The sequence below is a fragment of the Cavia porcellus genome, unplaced genomic scaffold, assembly GCF_034190915.1.
Source record: "Cavia porcellus strain 051 isolate PalLab524CR breed Dunkin Hartley unplaced genomic scaffold, mCavPor4.1 scaffold_3, whole genome shotgun sequence".
Lineage (NCBI taxonomy): Eukaryota > Metazoa > Chordata > Mammalia > Rodentia > Caviidae > Cavia > Cavia porcellus.
In genome coordinates this window covers 60,538,941-60,555,836 of record NW_026947486.1, presented here as the reverse complement: position 1 = coordinate 60,555,836, position 16,896 = coordinate 60,538,941, and positions in this window count along the sequence as shown.

Here is a 16,896-nt window from a genome sequence, read left to right as displayed (position 1 = left end):
TCCCAAAGAAGTCGGAAAAAGTGGGAGCTTAAATGACTAATATTATATAATGCTAAAAATTCCTGTGTAGGAAAGTTCAATTCAAATTGAGAACTAATAGATGCTATATATAACAGAGATTATGTGACAGAAAATAAAAGAAATATATATGTAATAAAAATGTCTGGTCGGAGAGGTCCCGGGATGCTGAGGCGCACGCTTTCCCTGTGAGCAACTGGCTGGGAGTGCAAGGCCGAGGACACTCCGAGGAATTCAGTTAAGAAGATGGCATCTTTTACTCCTAAGGAGCGGAAGCTCCTCTGGACCTACCACATGTATGTACTTCTTGAAACAGACCAATACACAGAAAACTGTGAATGCCAGAGATGCAAACAAAGAAACGAAAGACCAGCTCATCATTGATGCAGGTCAGAAATATTTTGGGGTTACTATGTGTAAGTCTTGTGGCATGATCTACAGTGCTTCTAATCCGGAAGATGAAATACAACATATCCAGTATCATCACCGATTTCTGGAGGGAATCAACTATACAAGTTGGAAAAGAGAACGAGTAGTGGCAGAGTTTTGCGATGGAAAGATTCTGTTAGTCCTGCCATGTGATCCCAGTTAGGCTACCAGAAAGGTAACAGATGTCCAAGAACTTGTTGATTATGAATTGGGCTTCCAGCAAGTTGTTCCCAGATGTCCGGAAAAAGCCAAAACTTTGCTCTTTGTTTCTGATGAGAAGAGAGTGGTTGGGTGTTTAACTGCAGAGCCTATCAAAAAGGCCTTCCGTGTCCTGTCTGAGCCTACTGGCCCAGAATCCTCAGGCTCTAAGGAATGTTCTAGAGCCTGGCAATGTTCAAATGTACCAGAACCTGCAGTCTGTGGGATAAGTAGAATCTGGGTTTTCAAACTCAAGAGAAGAAAGTGCATTGCCAGACGACTTGTTGATACTCTCAGGAATTGTTTCATGTTTGGCTGTTTCCTCAGCACAAATGAAATAGCATTTTCTGACCCCACACCAGATGGCAAGTTATTTGCAACCAAGTACCGCAACACCCCTAATTTCCTTGTATATAATTTTATTAGTTAAAACCAGTTTCAACTCTGAAACAGTTACCCTGTGGATAAGTTCAGATAATTCCTTATGCAGAATAAGGATATCAAAGATAAATACTGAGACACACCCCTCCCCATAGTTATGTTCTTTATGATTTGTAAAGTCAGGAAATGTTGAAAAAAATCTTCTGACAGTACACTGACCAGCACTCTTTGAGTCTGTAATTATGGAACATGATAGCTGTAGCTGGAAAATTTCCAAGGACAAAGCAACCTGGTGTCTGCAGAAATGTTACCACTTACCTTTTATAAAGCAGCATAGACCAGGATTCTCTTGTGTCATGAGACGCAGAGAAACAAACCTAAACCCAGGCAAATAATGTCTATGCCCAGTTTTAAAAGATAATTTCTGAATTCTCTATACAGGGTTCTCACTTTACATGAGATATCAATAGTAGTTCTCAGTTCAGTGTCTTTAGATTTGAATTTCTAATTAGTACTAAAAAAAGATGGTAAGGAAGGAGTAACATGCCATATCCATTTATGCAAAACAGATGTGTAGTTTACTGTTTTAATCATTTTGAAAAGCCAGTCAAATATATATCAGCTATCAGATTTAATTGAAATTATACTTAGTGCGCTGTTGTCACATCACTAATTTGTACTGCATGGAAATATGTACTGCATGGAAATATTGCTGCTTAAATTTAGGTAACTTGTTACTGGTAGTTTTGGTAATTAACAAAATGAATGCCTCTTGGACTGAATGATTCATTTGTTTTCATGTTTGCATGGTTCTTTTTTTTATTTTATTTTTTTTGCTTGTTTAAAATGCACCTCACTTGTGTTGAACTGTCTGTCAAGTCTTTGCAAAATCTGTGATGACCGACCAAGGTTAGTAAGTGTACCTGAGCTGAATGGACCAGAGAAGACTGTGACAGCCTGTAAACATTGTACATCTAAGTGTACACATACTGTTGTGGATAACATTTGGATACTTTGAAAAGCAAAAGGTAATTCAGTATGTTTTGAGGGTTTTTTTTAAAAAAGTCGTTTAAAACTATTCTCTGCCAGTAAAACTGCAAGGAAATCGTTTTCTAAGTTGTCTTGCTCTATGTCTGCTTTGTTCAGATGTAGTCTTTTTTACCTATAACTTGATGTAGTTCTAAAACTTAAAAGCTGGTGTTCTAAAGGAATGTGGGAATGTTAAAATGACCGCAGTTATGTGAACATTTTAATGCTGTTTTCTGCACTGCTGTTTTTAAATTTATTTAAAAATTTTATGAACAATATTTTGGTTAATGCTTTTATGATGAATCATTAAAATTTGTTCTCTAATGCAAAAAAAATGTCTGTAGAACAAGAGTCTGATAATCTCTTTCTGCATAGCTCAGTCTCTGCAAAATATAATTAACTTTTTAGCTGCCTGTGGTCAGAAGATAACCAAAGTTCACATTCCTAGACAGCATCTGGAATCATAAGCCTTTCACCCTTGATGGTTTCCAAACTCCATTTTGAAAGAATTTTTCAATATTATTTTAATCATAATTGTTTTCAATGTTTTAATCATAATTTTTATTTTATTTTCATTGTAAATGAGTCCTTTTTAAAGACTAAATGTTAGCATTCCTTTTAAAATATTTTCTTTATCCCTTCATTGTTTGATGGCTTTATCATGACTGTTGTGAATACTAACACATGATAATTCATGTACTTCTTCAGCATACTGATTTAATTGCCTTTGGATATATACTTGAAGTAAAATAGCTGGATCATATGATAGTTTTATTTTTAATTTTTTGAAGAAACTACACCCTCTTTTCCATAATGTGCAGTTTTTCCCAGCACCATTTATTAAAGACTGTCCTTTCCCTATTGGGTGTTCTTGGTATCTATGTCAAAAGTAATCTATTTCTTTGGTCCTTGTGTTCATTTTTATGTCAATGTCTTACTGTTTTAATTAATACCTTGTACTAGTTTACTCTTTTCTATAATGGCTCTACTATAGGAGAATGTGTGGGAATTCCCCTTTCTCAACATCCACATCAACAATTCACATTTCTTGTCTTTTTTTGTAATAGCCATTCTAATTGGGATAAATGATACCTCATAGTGGTTTTGGGTTGCATTTGTCTGATGAAAAATAGTGTTGAACCTTTTTCATGTATTTATTGTCCATTTTTATGTCTTCTTTTGAGAAATGGCTATTCAATTCCATGTACATGTTTTAGTTTATTTGTTATTATATAGTTGAGTTCCTTGTGTATTTTGCTTACCTCCTATTAGATGTATGCTTTGCAAATATTTCTTTTCATTGTGGAGGCTGTCCCTGCTCTATTGTTTCATTTGCCTTACAGAAGCTTTTTAGTTTGATATCATCTTATTTGTCTACTTGTTGAGGTCATTTTAAAAAGATTCTTTGCCCAGACCAATATCATAGAGCTTTCCCTCTGTTTTCTTCTGGTAGTCATGCAGTTTTAGACTTTACATTGAAGTCCTCAATCTGAGTTGATATTTTAAATGGTGAAATGATAAGATTCTAGTTTTTTTCCTCTGCTTATGAATGTTCAGCTTCCCCAGAAACATTTATTAAAGACTGTCCTTTTCCTATTGGGGGTTCTTGACACCTATAACAAAAATCAATCTGTTCCACTGGTCTATATGTTTGTTTTTATGTCAGTATCTTACTGTTTTAATTAATATACCATTAGGTATATTTCAAAAGCAGATAGTGTGATGTCTTCAACTTTGTGCTTTTTGGTCAAGATTGATGTCTATTCTGGGTTTTTTCAATTTCATGTGAAATTTAGGATTTTTTACTTCTGTAAAAATGTCTTTGGAATTTTGATAGGGGTAGCATTGAATCTGTAAATCTTGTGTGTAGCTTGAACATTTTTTGTGGTGCTGGGAATTGAATCCAGAGCTTCATGCTTGTTGCACAAGTGCTGTACCACTGGGTCACACTCCAGTCCATTATGGCCATTTTAACAATATTAGGGGCATTTCTTGACTTATACAGCAAATAACAACTTGTAGATACAGATTTAAAAATCACCGTAATTTTGAAATAGAGATGAGTATAGTGATCTTTTAAGATACTGACAATGGTTATAATGTGATGTAAAACTATATTTGATATATGCTAGTGACAAAGTCACAGGTACTGCTAATAAGACTGATTAACTGGTTGTAAACTGATAAAAATTAAAGTGTAATTTTTCCCGTCAAAGGTCATACAGCCTCTACAAATAGTATCCACTGAACCTAAGGTTAGGAAATATTGCATCAGAGTTCATAATTAATATAAGGAATGTAAAAGTAATATTTTACTGGCAAAATAATCTGTGTTCCATTTATGTAGAATGAGGGGTTGTAACTCAGTAACAGACCATGTGCTTATCATAGATGATGCCTGGATTCCATCCCTAGTACCAAAAAAATTAGAATGACTAAAAATATTGTCTAGGTGCATCCACCTTTGCATAAGTAGAATAGAAAAATCTGGTACACAGACCTTCCAGCTCAGCACCACTTGGAGTAGCATCAGTGCCTCAGATTCTGTGTGGTCCTATATCTCGCCATTTGGTAGCTAGCCTGCCAAATAGTGCCTAGTGATAATAAATGTTTGTGTTTTTTCTTTTAGGCAGAATGGGGTAATTTGTAATAGCAAAATTTAAAAGTATATAGATTTTTCTTGACTCAAACAAAAGATAGGCTGACCTATTTACATTTATTTTTTTTGCTGAGATGAAATACCAGATATCTGAAACTAGAGGAATGGTTTATTTAGCTCACACTTTTTAGAGGTTTTAGTCCATAATTGGCTGGCTCCAAGGCAGGGTAGCATGGCAGAGACATATTTCAAAGGAGAAATAGTTCTTGGCAGGCAAAAGACAGCAAGCAAGTGATGAGTGACTGACAAGACTCTTTCTATAGCTTGTATCTTATCCACAGTACCCATCGTTAGAGAAGGTTGCACATTAAGTCTTTCACTTAATGCTGGCATCACATTGCTGATCTTGTCTTCACACACCCTAGATGCAGCCGCCTATGACTGCATGAGACTTTGGGGGACATCTAGATATAAGCCATAATGTTTCACCCCAGCTTTTTTCAAAGACTCATGTACATGCCTTCATGCAAAAAACATTTAGCTCATTTCTAAGAGTGGCCAAAGTCCTAACAGTTTCAGCATTGCTTAAAAGTCCAAATACAAAGTCTCTTCTGAGGTTTAAGGCAAAGTTTTAGCTATGAGCCCCTGTACAAATGAAAAGAAAGTTAAATTCTTCCAAACATAGAAAGACACAAAAGAAACATTACCATCCCAAAAAGTACAGATAGAAGAACAGAAAGGAATGGTATGAAAACAAGTCCAAAATGCAGCAGGGCAATTATTAAGTCCTGTATTTTAGTGTCCAGGATCTGAGGCAATGTATAGTAAGATGTAAACTCAAGGGGGCTTGAGTGGTTCTGCTTCTATGAATTTTCCAGTTGTTTTAGCTCCATAACTTACCTCTCGGGTCACCTTTTCTCATTCCATATAGCTTTTCTCAGAAGACCCACATTCCTGTCTTCTCCAAATTTTTGAGTTCTCTACTGTACCTTTGGTTTCATACTCACAGCTTCACACAGGGGCACACTACCTGGCCTAGTAGACCTTCTTTTGAACTCTGGGTGGACGTGTTCTTGACCTCACAACGCTTGTGTGCACCTAAACTCAGCCCAAAATGGATGATGCCAAGGTCTGCTGTCACCTGGAGCAGTAGCTGTGTTTCCTACGCTCTTGGATGTAGAGGTGAAGTGCCTATGTGCCAAGTCCCGAGAAATAACTTCTCTAGGCTGCTTCCATTCTGCAATATGGTTCTCTGGAGCTCTCTTCACAAAGCAAAGTCTTTCACTTTTGCAATTTTGAGATTCTTGTGAACCAGCTTGTGGGAAGATAGCCACAAGATGGTCTTCAGAGCATCTTTTCTGGTTGTTTTCTTCTAAAATATTTGACCTTTTCTTGCTAATCTTTTCAGTGATTTCTCCTCTGGTTCATCTTTGCAGGCTGCAACTTTACTGGAGCTTACTTGCTGGTCAAACTCTAAAGGTTTTTAAATAATTCATCTGCCTGGAAGCCCTCAATAGTAGTCATGCCACTACCTCGACTTTAGATTGTCTTGAAATTTCTTCTGCAAGATTAATTAGCTCCACCACCTTTAATCTAACTCTCAGGAAAAGTCTTTGAACACAAGCAAAATGCATACAAACTTTCTACCAAACTATAACAAATATTTTCTGGAGTCTAATAACCAGTGCAGTCATTCTTCCCAGCAGAAACCTCCCAAACCATGTCTTTACTGGCAGCATTTCTGTCAGCATTCTGGTCTTCTGAACTCTAATCATACTCTCTCATCAAGTACAGCCTCAGGCATTCCAGGGCTGCTTTTTCAGCTGCCATTTCCAAACCTTTCCAAACTCTTTCTTTAAGCTAGTTCCAAAGGCTCCTGAACTGGTCAGGGATAGTCACTGCAAGACCCCACTCGTTTGCTACCAAATTGTGTCATTTACTTGTCTCTCATTACTGAGACAAAATACCAGACATCCAAAGTTAATGAAGGGTTTATTTAGAGGTTTCAGTCCACAACTGGCTAGCTCCAAAGCAGGGTGGCATGGCAGAGGGGCATTGAGGAGGAGAAACAGTTCTTGGCAGGCAGAAGGTACTATGCAAGTGATGAACAAATGACAAGCCTCTTTCTGTCCCTTACACCTTATCCAGGTTACCTACCCTTAGGGAGGGTAGCACTCACACTCTTAATCTTGGCATCTCATCCTTGATCCCACCATCACAGACCCTAGATATAGCCATCTCCAAAAAGTTCCAACTATGATTGCATGAGGCTTTGATGGGACACCATATATAAACTATGACAACTGATCTGTTACCCTAATTTTAAGTCATCCATTTCAGGCAAATCTTTCATGCAAAGAACTTGTGGATTTTCTAGAGATCAGGAAGCATGTACTTTATCTAAGTTATGTAAAATGCTATGTCACTTTTATTCCCCCTGATTGTTAATAATTGTATATATCATAAGATTGAGTCTGATGACTACTTTATTATAATATTCTGTGTAGTAAGGAAGTTGTGGGAGAGGAGAACTTTAGCCCTCACCTACCTCTAATCTTCAGAGGCTACTGAAGTTTACTAAACTCATTTAGGTCCACTTAGACATATTTGGAAAGGTATGCAAGGCTCTAATCTGACTTTTAACTGCCTCTCTGAACTGATCTCTTGCTAGTTACTCACTTCTATCCAAGAAACATTGGTTCTGTTAATATATTAAGGTGCCTTAACAAAGTACCACAGGCTAAGGAGTGGTTTAAACAACATAAATTTGTCAGCTCATACTTTTAGAGGCCAAGTTTGACCCTTCTGAGGTCTATAACAAAGAACTTGTTCCATTCCTGTCCTGCATGGTATATTTGCAATCTTTGACATTCTTTAGCCAAAGCATCACTGTAATCTCTTCCTTCATCATTTCATGGTGTTCTTCCCATGTGTATGTCTGTATTCAACCTTTCCCTTTTCATAACAACTTATTTAAGGTTGCCATTGTTGATTCCTATTATATTGTTTTGAAGTCCTGTATTGCTTTTATTGTTTTGTTTTAATTGGCTTTATTCTGTTTTATTTTGTTCAGTTTTATTCTCTTTAAAAGAAAAAATGCTAATCCTTCCATCTAGAACTGTAAAAGTATATGGCAAGTCCCTCTTTAGCATACAAATGTCATCTCATATGTCACCTCTTTGAAGAGGCCTACCCTGGCCCGATTACCCTATCTAAAATAGCCTCCCTATGGCACAAATTATATACTCCCTTTCCTATTTCAATTTTATTCATAGTACTTATGACCCAAAATATATTTGTTTTTATTTGTTTTATCTGTTCCCCTCAGAATATCAATCTTATGATGACAGGAAGCATTTCCATTTCATATACTTGTGAATCAATTCCTAGTGTAGTATCTGTTTTGGAGTAAACATTTAATGTGTATTGTATGTACAATTGTGTATAATTTTAAAAAAATAAATTGGATCTTTTAAACTTTATAAATATTTATATAACATGCATCTGAGGTTTGCCTATATAAAGATGCTTATGAATTTGTTGATTAATAATATAAACAATTACTTTAATAAAATATATATTCTATTGAAAAAAAAACTTTCAATGTTTGTTGAATGAACACTGAGTGAGTGACCACTCAGATTATTCTCTGACTGAAACTCTGGAAGGCACAGCACAATCAAGATTTTATTAAGGAAAATGAGGTGATAGCAAACTCCTGAAATACTCATTTCTTCTCTTTAAAGTAAACTAATCTTACCTAAGGAATTGCTTATACAACAAAAACTATTTTTACTTCTTTCTCCAAATGATATCTGCTTGTACTTTAATGAAATCACCTGATGGCAGCAGAAATTGGAGTCGATTGAGGAAAATCCAGCTCTAAGATTGAGGCACATTTTCAAGCTTTTGTCAGAGATTATCTTAGATTATATATACAGAATATAAAATTCAATTCTCTGTGAAAACTACAAGTCATCCAAAGATCAGATAGCATAATTTGATCTGAATCTTTTCATAACCTGAGACTTACTACCTTTTTCTCCATATCTTGAAAAATATTGTCGAGTGCCTATTAATGTTTTAAATACAATAACCATGAACTTTAATTTCCAAATTGTAGCATTTGAAAGAATGCCCATGCAAGTTATTTAGAATTAAGAATTGAGCTAGGTTCTTGGATACCTATATATATCAACCTAACCCTATATGGATGGCAGGTTAAAAATAAAAGTGCTGTTTAAAATATCAAGCAATAATTAATGTGAACTATGAGGAGCAAATCTACAGAAAATAAGCTGAAATTAGACTGCTCATGAAAAGATATTTTGAAACACCAAATTACTGTGTCCCAAACCTGAAGTTTAAGGTTGTTCAGTTCATGAGCCCCTCCAGCACAGAAATAGAAGCTCATCATCACTATTCTGATGGATGTCCAGAGCCTTATAGGTATCAAGATTTTGCCCTACTCATAAGCTAGTTAGTGAAACTGCCTGTGTTACGGTTGTTGGCTAGGACCTGAGATTCTTGTGTCAAAGATGAAGAACTTTATTACTCATAGCACAAAATCAACATGAGCTTCAAGTTGCTTCATATTGGTTCTTCAAGCATTTCAAGTCCCATAGAAGATATATAAGCACGATAGCAAAGAGTGGGTTCCATGTATAGAATGTGTTTGGTTTATGGCAGAAAAACACATGGCTTGAAGGATTCACTTATTTATAGCAAGGAGAAGGAAGCCCACTCTTTGTTTATAGGAAAATATCTAATTTCTCAACACTGCTTGCTGCAGAGAATTTGGGAAATGACTTGAATAAAGATTGGTTTAGGACTTTGTATTCTTGGCATACCCAGTAAGATTGTTAGTAGCACAAGAGACGTTCAGAAGAGTGCTATCTCTAATAGAAGGTAAGTATTTAGGGTTTGTATGGAGAGATCTGCATGGGATACATTGATTTTGACCAAGTAAATCTTAAAAGTAAAATGATGCAGTCACTGCAAAAAACTATTTCTCTGTTCCTCAAAGAATAAACATAGAATTACCATAGACATTTCAATTTTACTCCAACATACATACCCGAAAGAATTGAAAATGGAACTTCAAATAGAAACTTATATATAAATGTTCATAATAGCACTGCTCATAATAGCTAAAAAGTGGAAACAACTCAGATGTACTATCAATAGGTGAATAAACAAAATTTGGTATAGTCACATGTTGGGATACTATTCAGCAAAGACAAGGAAGCAAGTCATGATACATACTATGACATGGATGCACCTTAAAAATGTTATGCTAAGGGGAAGATAAGCTATGACAAAGGGTCATGTATTATCATATATTGTACTATTCCACTTATATTAAATGTTCAGGATAGGCAAATACATAGAAGCCAAAAACAGATGTCAGAGACCCAAAAACAGTTGCTAGGAACTGAAAGAGGTGAGAATGTGTAGTATTTAATGGATATAGGGTTTTCTTTCATGGTGATCAAAATGTCTTGGAACCAGATATAGGATAGTGGTTGCACAACATTTTGAATGCCACTGTGATATATTCTCTTAAATCATTCAAATGGTGAATTTTTTATTATAGGTATTTTACCGCAATAAAAGATCTCATTGAAATCAGGCATTGCTCCCTTTATAAGATGATCAGTTTAAATTAAAGTATTGAGGCAGAATGGTTGTTCTTGTTCTCTAGTATGGGTACAGGTTCTAGGTACAGTGTTGCCTTTCTTCGTGACTCTTCCCTTACTCCAGTTACCTAGCTATAGGTGTGAGAACATTCTAGGCTTGCACCTGTGAGCACCTTGACCATTTCCCCAATCTGTCCAATATTCTTTTCTTTTTTGCCCTGACTCTAAATTCTCCTTGGGTTCCAGAATACTGTCTCTTTATTCTAAACCCAATTCTGTTTTTTTTTAAACTGAGAGATGTTAATGGCCCATGTTTAAAAGTTTCAAGGCAGAATCCAAATGCTACACAACCTAAAGTTTTTTCTTGACAGGAGAATTCAGTCTTCAAAATTCAGGTAGCCTCATCTTATACTCTCTGGGAGGATAAATATTTGCTTTCTGTTCTGGGAAAGGTACCTTTCCTTAAGAATGAGGTGAAGTATTCTAATAAAACAAAGGGAAACTTTAAAAAGCAGTTTCATTTCCTTATTTAAAAGGCCCAACATTTACATCCTGCTTTGCATGCAAAGTAGTTCTAAATCATTTACCTCAGATCTCATGTTATGTTAATAGAAGAGGCTGTGGATTGTTAACCTTTAGCAGTAAACACTTACGCCTTTAGCTTCTGTCGCAAGCAGAGTGGGAAGTTTGAAGCTTGTAAATATGCTTGCAAACAAGCCTTTCTGTATCACTTATATTGGTTTGCTACTGCTGCTGTAACAAATCATTACAAAGTTGATGGTTTAAAGCAATATACATTTTCTTCTGGTTGTCAGAGTCTTCAGTGGATCTCACTGGGTTTAAATCAAGTTGGTGGCAGTCTGCATTCTTTTCTGAAGATTCCAGGGAGGAATTGATTTCCTTGCCTTTTCCAGTCTTTAGAGGATGCCCAAATTCCTTGGCTCCTGGCTTCCCTTCTCTATCTTCACAGCAAGTTGTGTTCTTACCTGTCCTCACTCTGACCTTTGCCTGTCTACTTCTTTCATTGTTGTGCCTATATTAGGTCTGTCCATGTAGTCCACAAGAAGCCCCCTATACTTCTTTGAGGTCAGCTGTTTAACGACCTTGATTCTACCTGTAACCTTCATTCACTTTTGCCACATAAGGTCACATATTCACAAGATACGTAACTCTGTCTACCCCACTGCTACTTGATGAATAATTATTTAATGTGTACTGTGTGTCGACTATTTGTGTCTTTAATAGGCAATCTGGATGAGATAGGACTTGTTCAGAAAAGAAATATTTACGTTTTCAACAAATAATATTATATCAGGGATCTGGCCAACACCCCTAATCTCCCAAATGAGCGTACGGAGAAAGCTTAAATAAATGAGACAAATGGTATGATTTTAGGGTTCTAGGAGGACCAAAACCCTCTAGCAGAGTTCGAGACTCTGGGGACTGAGATAAAGAGCTTTTCTGGGCGGCCCATAATTATTAGGTTTTCAAACAAAGAGAGGGGATACTGTGGAAAGCACAGGAACTGAGCAGGACCTTGGGAGTCACTTCAAAGACATCTCCAAGTAGTAAATTTTGCCAATTTAGGCGAACTGTCTTATCTGTATGATGATATTTGTGGTGGGAGTGAGACAGCAGGAGTGAGATGCCTGCAGCTGCCATCTTTATCTACTTAGTTGGGGTTGCAGCCAGGCATCCTCATTGTGGTCTTATCTTGCCCTTTGGGGTATCTCTGACATTGCAGGCCACTACAGGTCTCAGGCAGGACCAGTGATTCATAGAGATTTACTTACTATGAATCTGCTCCTATCTCCAGACCTAGGGGCCTAGGCCAAGGACAAACTCACAGGAAAACATAGAAAGTCAATTAGTTTATTTTAAATCCTGCTCGAACACACTTGGTAGTGGTCTCCAACAATATTAGAAGATTCACAGGATGCAGGAGAGGTAAAAAGATAATAGAAACATTTGCTATGAAAATTAGAAGACAGTATGGTATGAAGTGGTCAGAGAAAACTTCCTGGAAGAGGTAGAAATGCTTAGTCTTTAAGAGACAAGACTTAAATATTGTTTCTGAGCTGATTAAGTCTTACATAGATCCATTAGAGTGCAGGTTTCCAATGTAACAGCTGTGACAAAGTACTCAGTAGTGTTCAAGTGATGTGCCTATAATACTTAGAAATTTAAAAACCACTGTTATATATATCAGCTCATTTGAAGCTCACCACAGCCTTGTAAGTGAAGTAGGAATGACAGACAAGCACATGAACATTTCCAGATCTAGAACTCTTCCCTAGCTTTTTTATTTCTTGTGGCCACAGGGACACAACCTATTTTCTCTCCTTTTGGTAACTGTCTCCCCAAGCCTAGCAGCAGACTAAGACACAATCTTTATATCTTCCAACTTTCTTGGTGCCAATGAAGTAAAGTACACAGACTTATTTAATTTTGAGGATTATGTGCTGGACTCTGGAGAAAACAGATTCTAAAACTGACAGATGTAAGAGAATGCAAAGATTTCACAATCTTACAAAGTTTATGTAAGATTTGCTTTTGATCAATCGATTCTGCTCCTTTTTTCAAAGATAAAACCATTGGTCTCAGGTACTCTGCTTATATTTTTGTAGGCGTTGTAGTCATCATTGTCATCATCATCATCACAGCAAGCAACTATGGAGGACTTTTTTTGTGTGTCAGATACTATTCTAATTATCATATATTAACTTTTCTAGTGATCACAGCAACTCATTTTGTGAATAAATGCTAAGAGATAGACTTTAAACCTAGGGAGAGTAGCTCTGGAATCTATGCTTTTAACCTTTATTACCCTTTATCATGTTTAAAAAGGGGGAAAAAGCAGTACTTTTTGCACTTATTTTAGTGCTTATAATTATTTAAATTTTATTTCATTAAAAATAGATATCATCATGATACTGTACTTTTCAGTGCCTCTTCCTTACCTTCTGATACCTTTTGCCTATCATATAAGCTACTATTTCTATATTTTCTCCATGAAAATTCAGTTACACATGAAGGAACTGAGGCTTAGAAAAGTTCTACTTTTCCAACACAGCATTAGAAGTGACTGGGAAGCTGGACCACACAAACCATACAAATTGTATTTAAGAGAGGGTACTTTAGGCTGGGGATTTAGCTCAGTGGCATTAAGTGCCTGCTTTGCAAGCGTGAGGTCATGAGTTTGATCCATAGTACAAAAAAAAAAAAAAAAAGAAGCTACTTTGATGAGGTCTGGTGCTGCTCCAATTTACTGAAAAGAATTGAATTCAAATGATCTCACATTTATCAATCACTCTTATCCCTATGGGACATTTCATTTTTATACACTATGATCAGGACCAGATTAATACTTAAAGGTACTAAGGTCCAAAAAAGAAAAAATTATCTACCTAAAACAATCTCCTATGGATTTAAATTAAAAATCATTATAAGTAATAAAATATGTGTGAGAAATTTCCATTTTTATCATGACTACTTAAATTTCTAATTAAAAATACCAACCACTGAATTATTTTTAAAATTGTTAAAAGAACTATTTTTAGTGTCCTAAGGACATGTTTAAATTGGAAGCAATTCAGTCTTTGATATATTAATTCCTGTAAAAGGTGTTCAGGAACTAGAAACTAACTTCAAAGGTAAGGTTAGGACAAACAATGGCCAAGACAACTCATCAGGAAGAAGACAGACCAGGTAAATAGGGTAAAGGCTGTGTTTACAATTTACAATAACTCATACATTGTGGGTGGGATCAACTGCCTACAGGAAATCTTTCTGAAAGTTTCCAGCCTATGTTATGACTGTGAATAAGTTACTGATGACATTTAAGTACTCCCTAGAAGATCTCCAGGAAGCAGTCAATCTCAAATTTAATCAATGTCAAATAATCTATAAACTTGGGAAATGCAAACATTAAGATAGGTGAAACAACACAGAATGGAGGGAGATTATGATAGTGTCTGGAGTTGACAGAAGGAGAGTAATTCTCAAATAATTTAGAGAAAAGGGAGAGCGATGGTAACACTTTTTTGGTGTCCAGCATTGTCTGAAGTGAGAGCTCTCAGATTTGAGATGTGAATACTTTAGCTAAATTAGCAGGTATGATCTTAGTTTGAAAAGATACTGCAACTAATCCTGTTGCTGCATTTTAGTAATAATTTTCCCTTAAGATCATCTGACTGTCTTAGTTCAGATTCTGTGCTCATCAAATTATCAATTAATTTCCTAGTCCTCTGGATTAGGAATAGGAATACTTACCCACAGGTTTAAAGGTTGATTTAGAGCATGGCATATATAATCCTCTAGATAATACACAAAACCTCATCTGGATTGTGTACCATTCTTATGAATCACAGAACCTCAAAAGTAGAAGGTACTTAAAAGATGTTTAATATTTTATATACCTTTATCAGTTCCCCCATGATGAATGTTATCATTATGTACTGCAAACATGCACAAATAAAAATAAAAATTTGAAATTTATCAGTCAGCTATCTATCTGGTGCTGATATTTCTAGTATAAAACAGCTAGCAACAGGTTGCTTATGTTTCTTTGACTGTAAAGAAGAAATTCATCATCTCTTTACTGTTTTGAATACCTCTGTTAGAAAATCTGTTTTATATGGAACAAAAATGTGTTACTTTACATTCTCGCTTTCTAGGTTGACTCCTTAGGTCCACAATCAAAACAAGCAATATAAAAAGTTATATATAGACTCAGATTGACAGAAACATTTTATCCAGGCCAAATCCCCAAAATACTTTAACTCTTCCCAACATAAAGCACATGTTCAAAGAATTATATAATTCTGGTCAGCCTTCCACAGACAGGCTTTTCTCTTTCTTTTATGAGATGTGGTTTGGGCATGTCAAGCGTTTTTGTACAATTTGCAAAAGTAAGATATTCTCATGGCTGATGGTTAAAATTACTTTTCTTTCCACTGCAACTTCCCTCTGTCACACTTCCTTTCATATCATGATCCTAAAGCCATGAACATTTCTGGAGTATAGGTAAAGGGGAGTTGTGTTAGTGGTATATTTAGTTTGGGTACAGGAGAATATATATTCTGTGGTTCTCTGACACTTCGTGTATAGTTAACTCGTTTCTAGGTACCTTAGCATAGGAATAGCTTCCAAAAATTCTCCTACCACTCGCTACACCAATTTTGCAAGGTATTGCATGACGTTAAGTTGCAGGTATGGTAGGCAGCTAAAGAAAACATTATGTTTTATAGGTTTGATGACGTTGAAGAAATTTTTCAACTTTTTTATTAGTACGTGTTTCTAGCACATAATAATTACATTCATTGTGGGGAGCTTGTACATATACATAACAAATCTTAATTCTTCTTTATTCCCTTCCACTCCCTTCTCATCCTGTTCCCACTGACTCTTCTTCCCCTCTCAATTTGCAAAGTCTAATTCAGCTCAACGCAAAGCATACTTTATATTTAAATATATATAATTTATTTATATACTTATTTTTTAAAACTTTTATATTTTAAATTTAAATATTAAAATTTTATATTTAAATATACATAAAATGTGCTAAGCATTGAGCTATATTCTTACAATGGAAGAATTTTATGGTACTTAATTTCAATCTTAATAAACAACTAAAATGTGCTATGATTTCCTCTTTTAAATAAATATTCTCGTTTGTGCCTAATGAAAAGTAAAATAAGAATGTGTAATTCGATATCTTCAAAAACCTACACCAAACATTCTACTTAAGAATGGAATGAAAAAATGCCCTTTGGGACTGGGAATGAGGGAATCACTATCACTGTCTTTGTTCAACATTGTGTAGGAAGTGGATGTAGTAAGCTAAGAAAGAGAAATAAGAGACATAAGAATCAGGAAGGAGCTGAGCATGGTGGTGCATGCTTGTAATCTCTGCACTCTTAAAGCAGGATAATCACAAATTTGAGCCTAGCCTGTACAAATTAGCAACATAGTAAGATCCAGTCTCCAAATAAAAAATACAAAAAGAACTGGGGTATACATCAGTGATAGCATGCTTGGCTAGAATGCACGAGGCTGTGTGTCCAGTTCCCCCCGTACCACCTCCATACACAATCAGGAAAAAGAAAATTATGATTAGAGAAAAAATATAATTGTGCTTACAAAAAATGTAGATGCTTACATATAGAAATATTATTAGAATTGATAAATGAATTTAGCAATTTCATTAGATACAAAAATCAACTTGTCAAACCCAGCTGTATCTTTGCGTAACAGCCATAATGAAAATACAAATATAATTTACAATCTCCATATAAACATGCAAAGCATTTAGCAGTAAAATTACTGAGGGTTCAAAAGATCAAGCATAGGTAAAGCATTCTAATGAATAAGGTAGGAAAACTCTATCAGATGTCAAGAATTATTGTAAAACTATAGTGATTATGGCAGTTGTATGGAAGCACTAAAGAGATTGCTCAAGCACAAGATCACATGTATATAAGGTATGATATATGCACATTTGACATCAGTGAAGAAAATGTATCAAAAATGGTGCTCTTATGATTAGCTTTCCATATGGAAAAATACACTAAAACCCTACCCTACACCATCCACATGAAACAA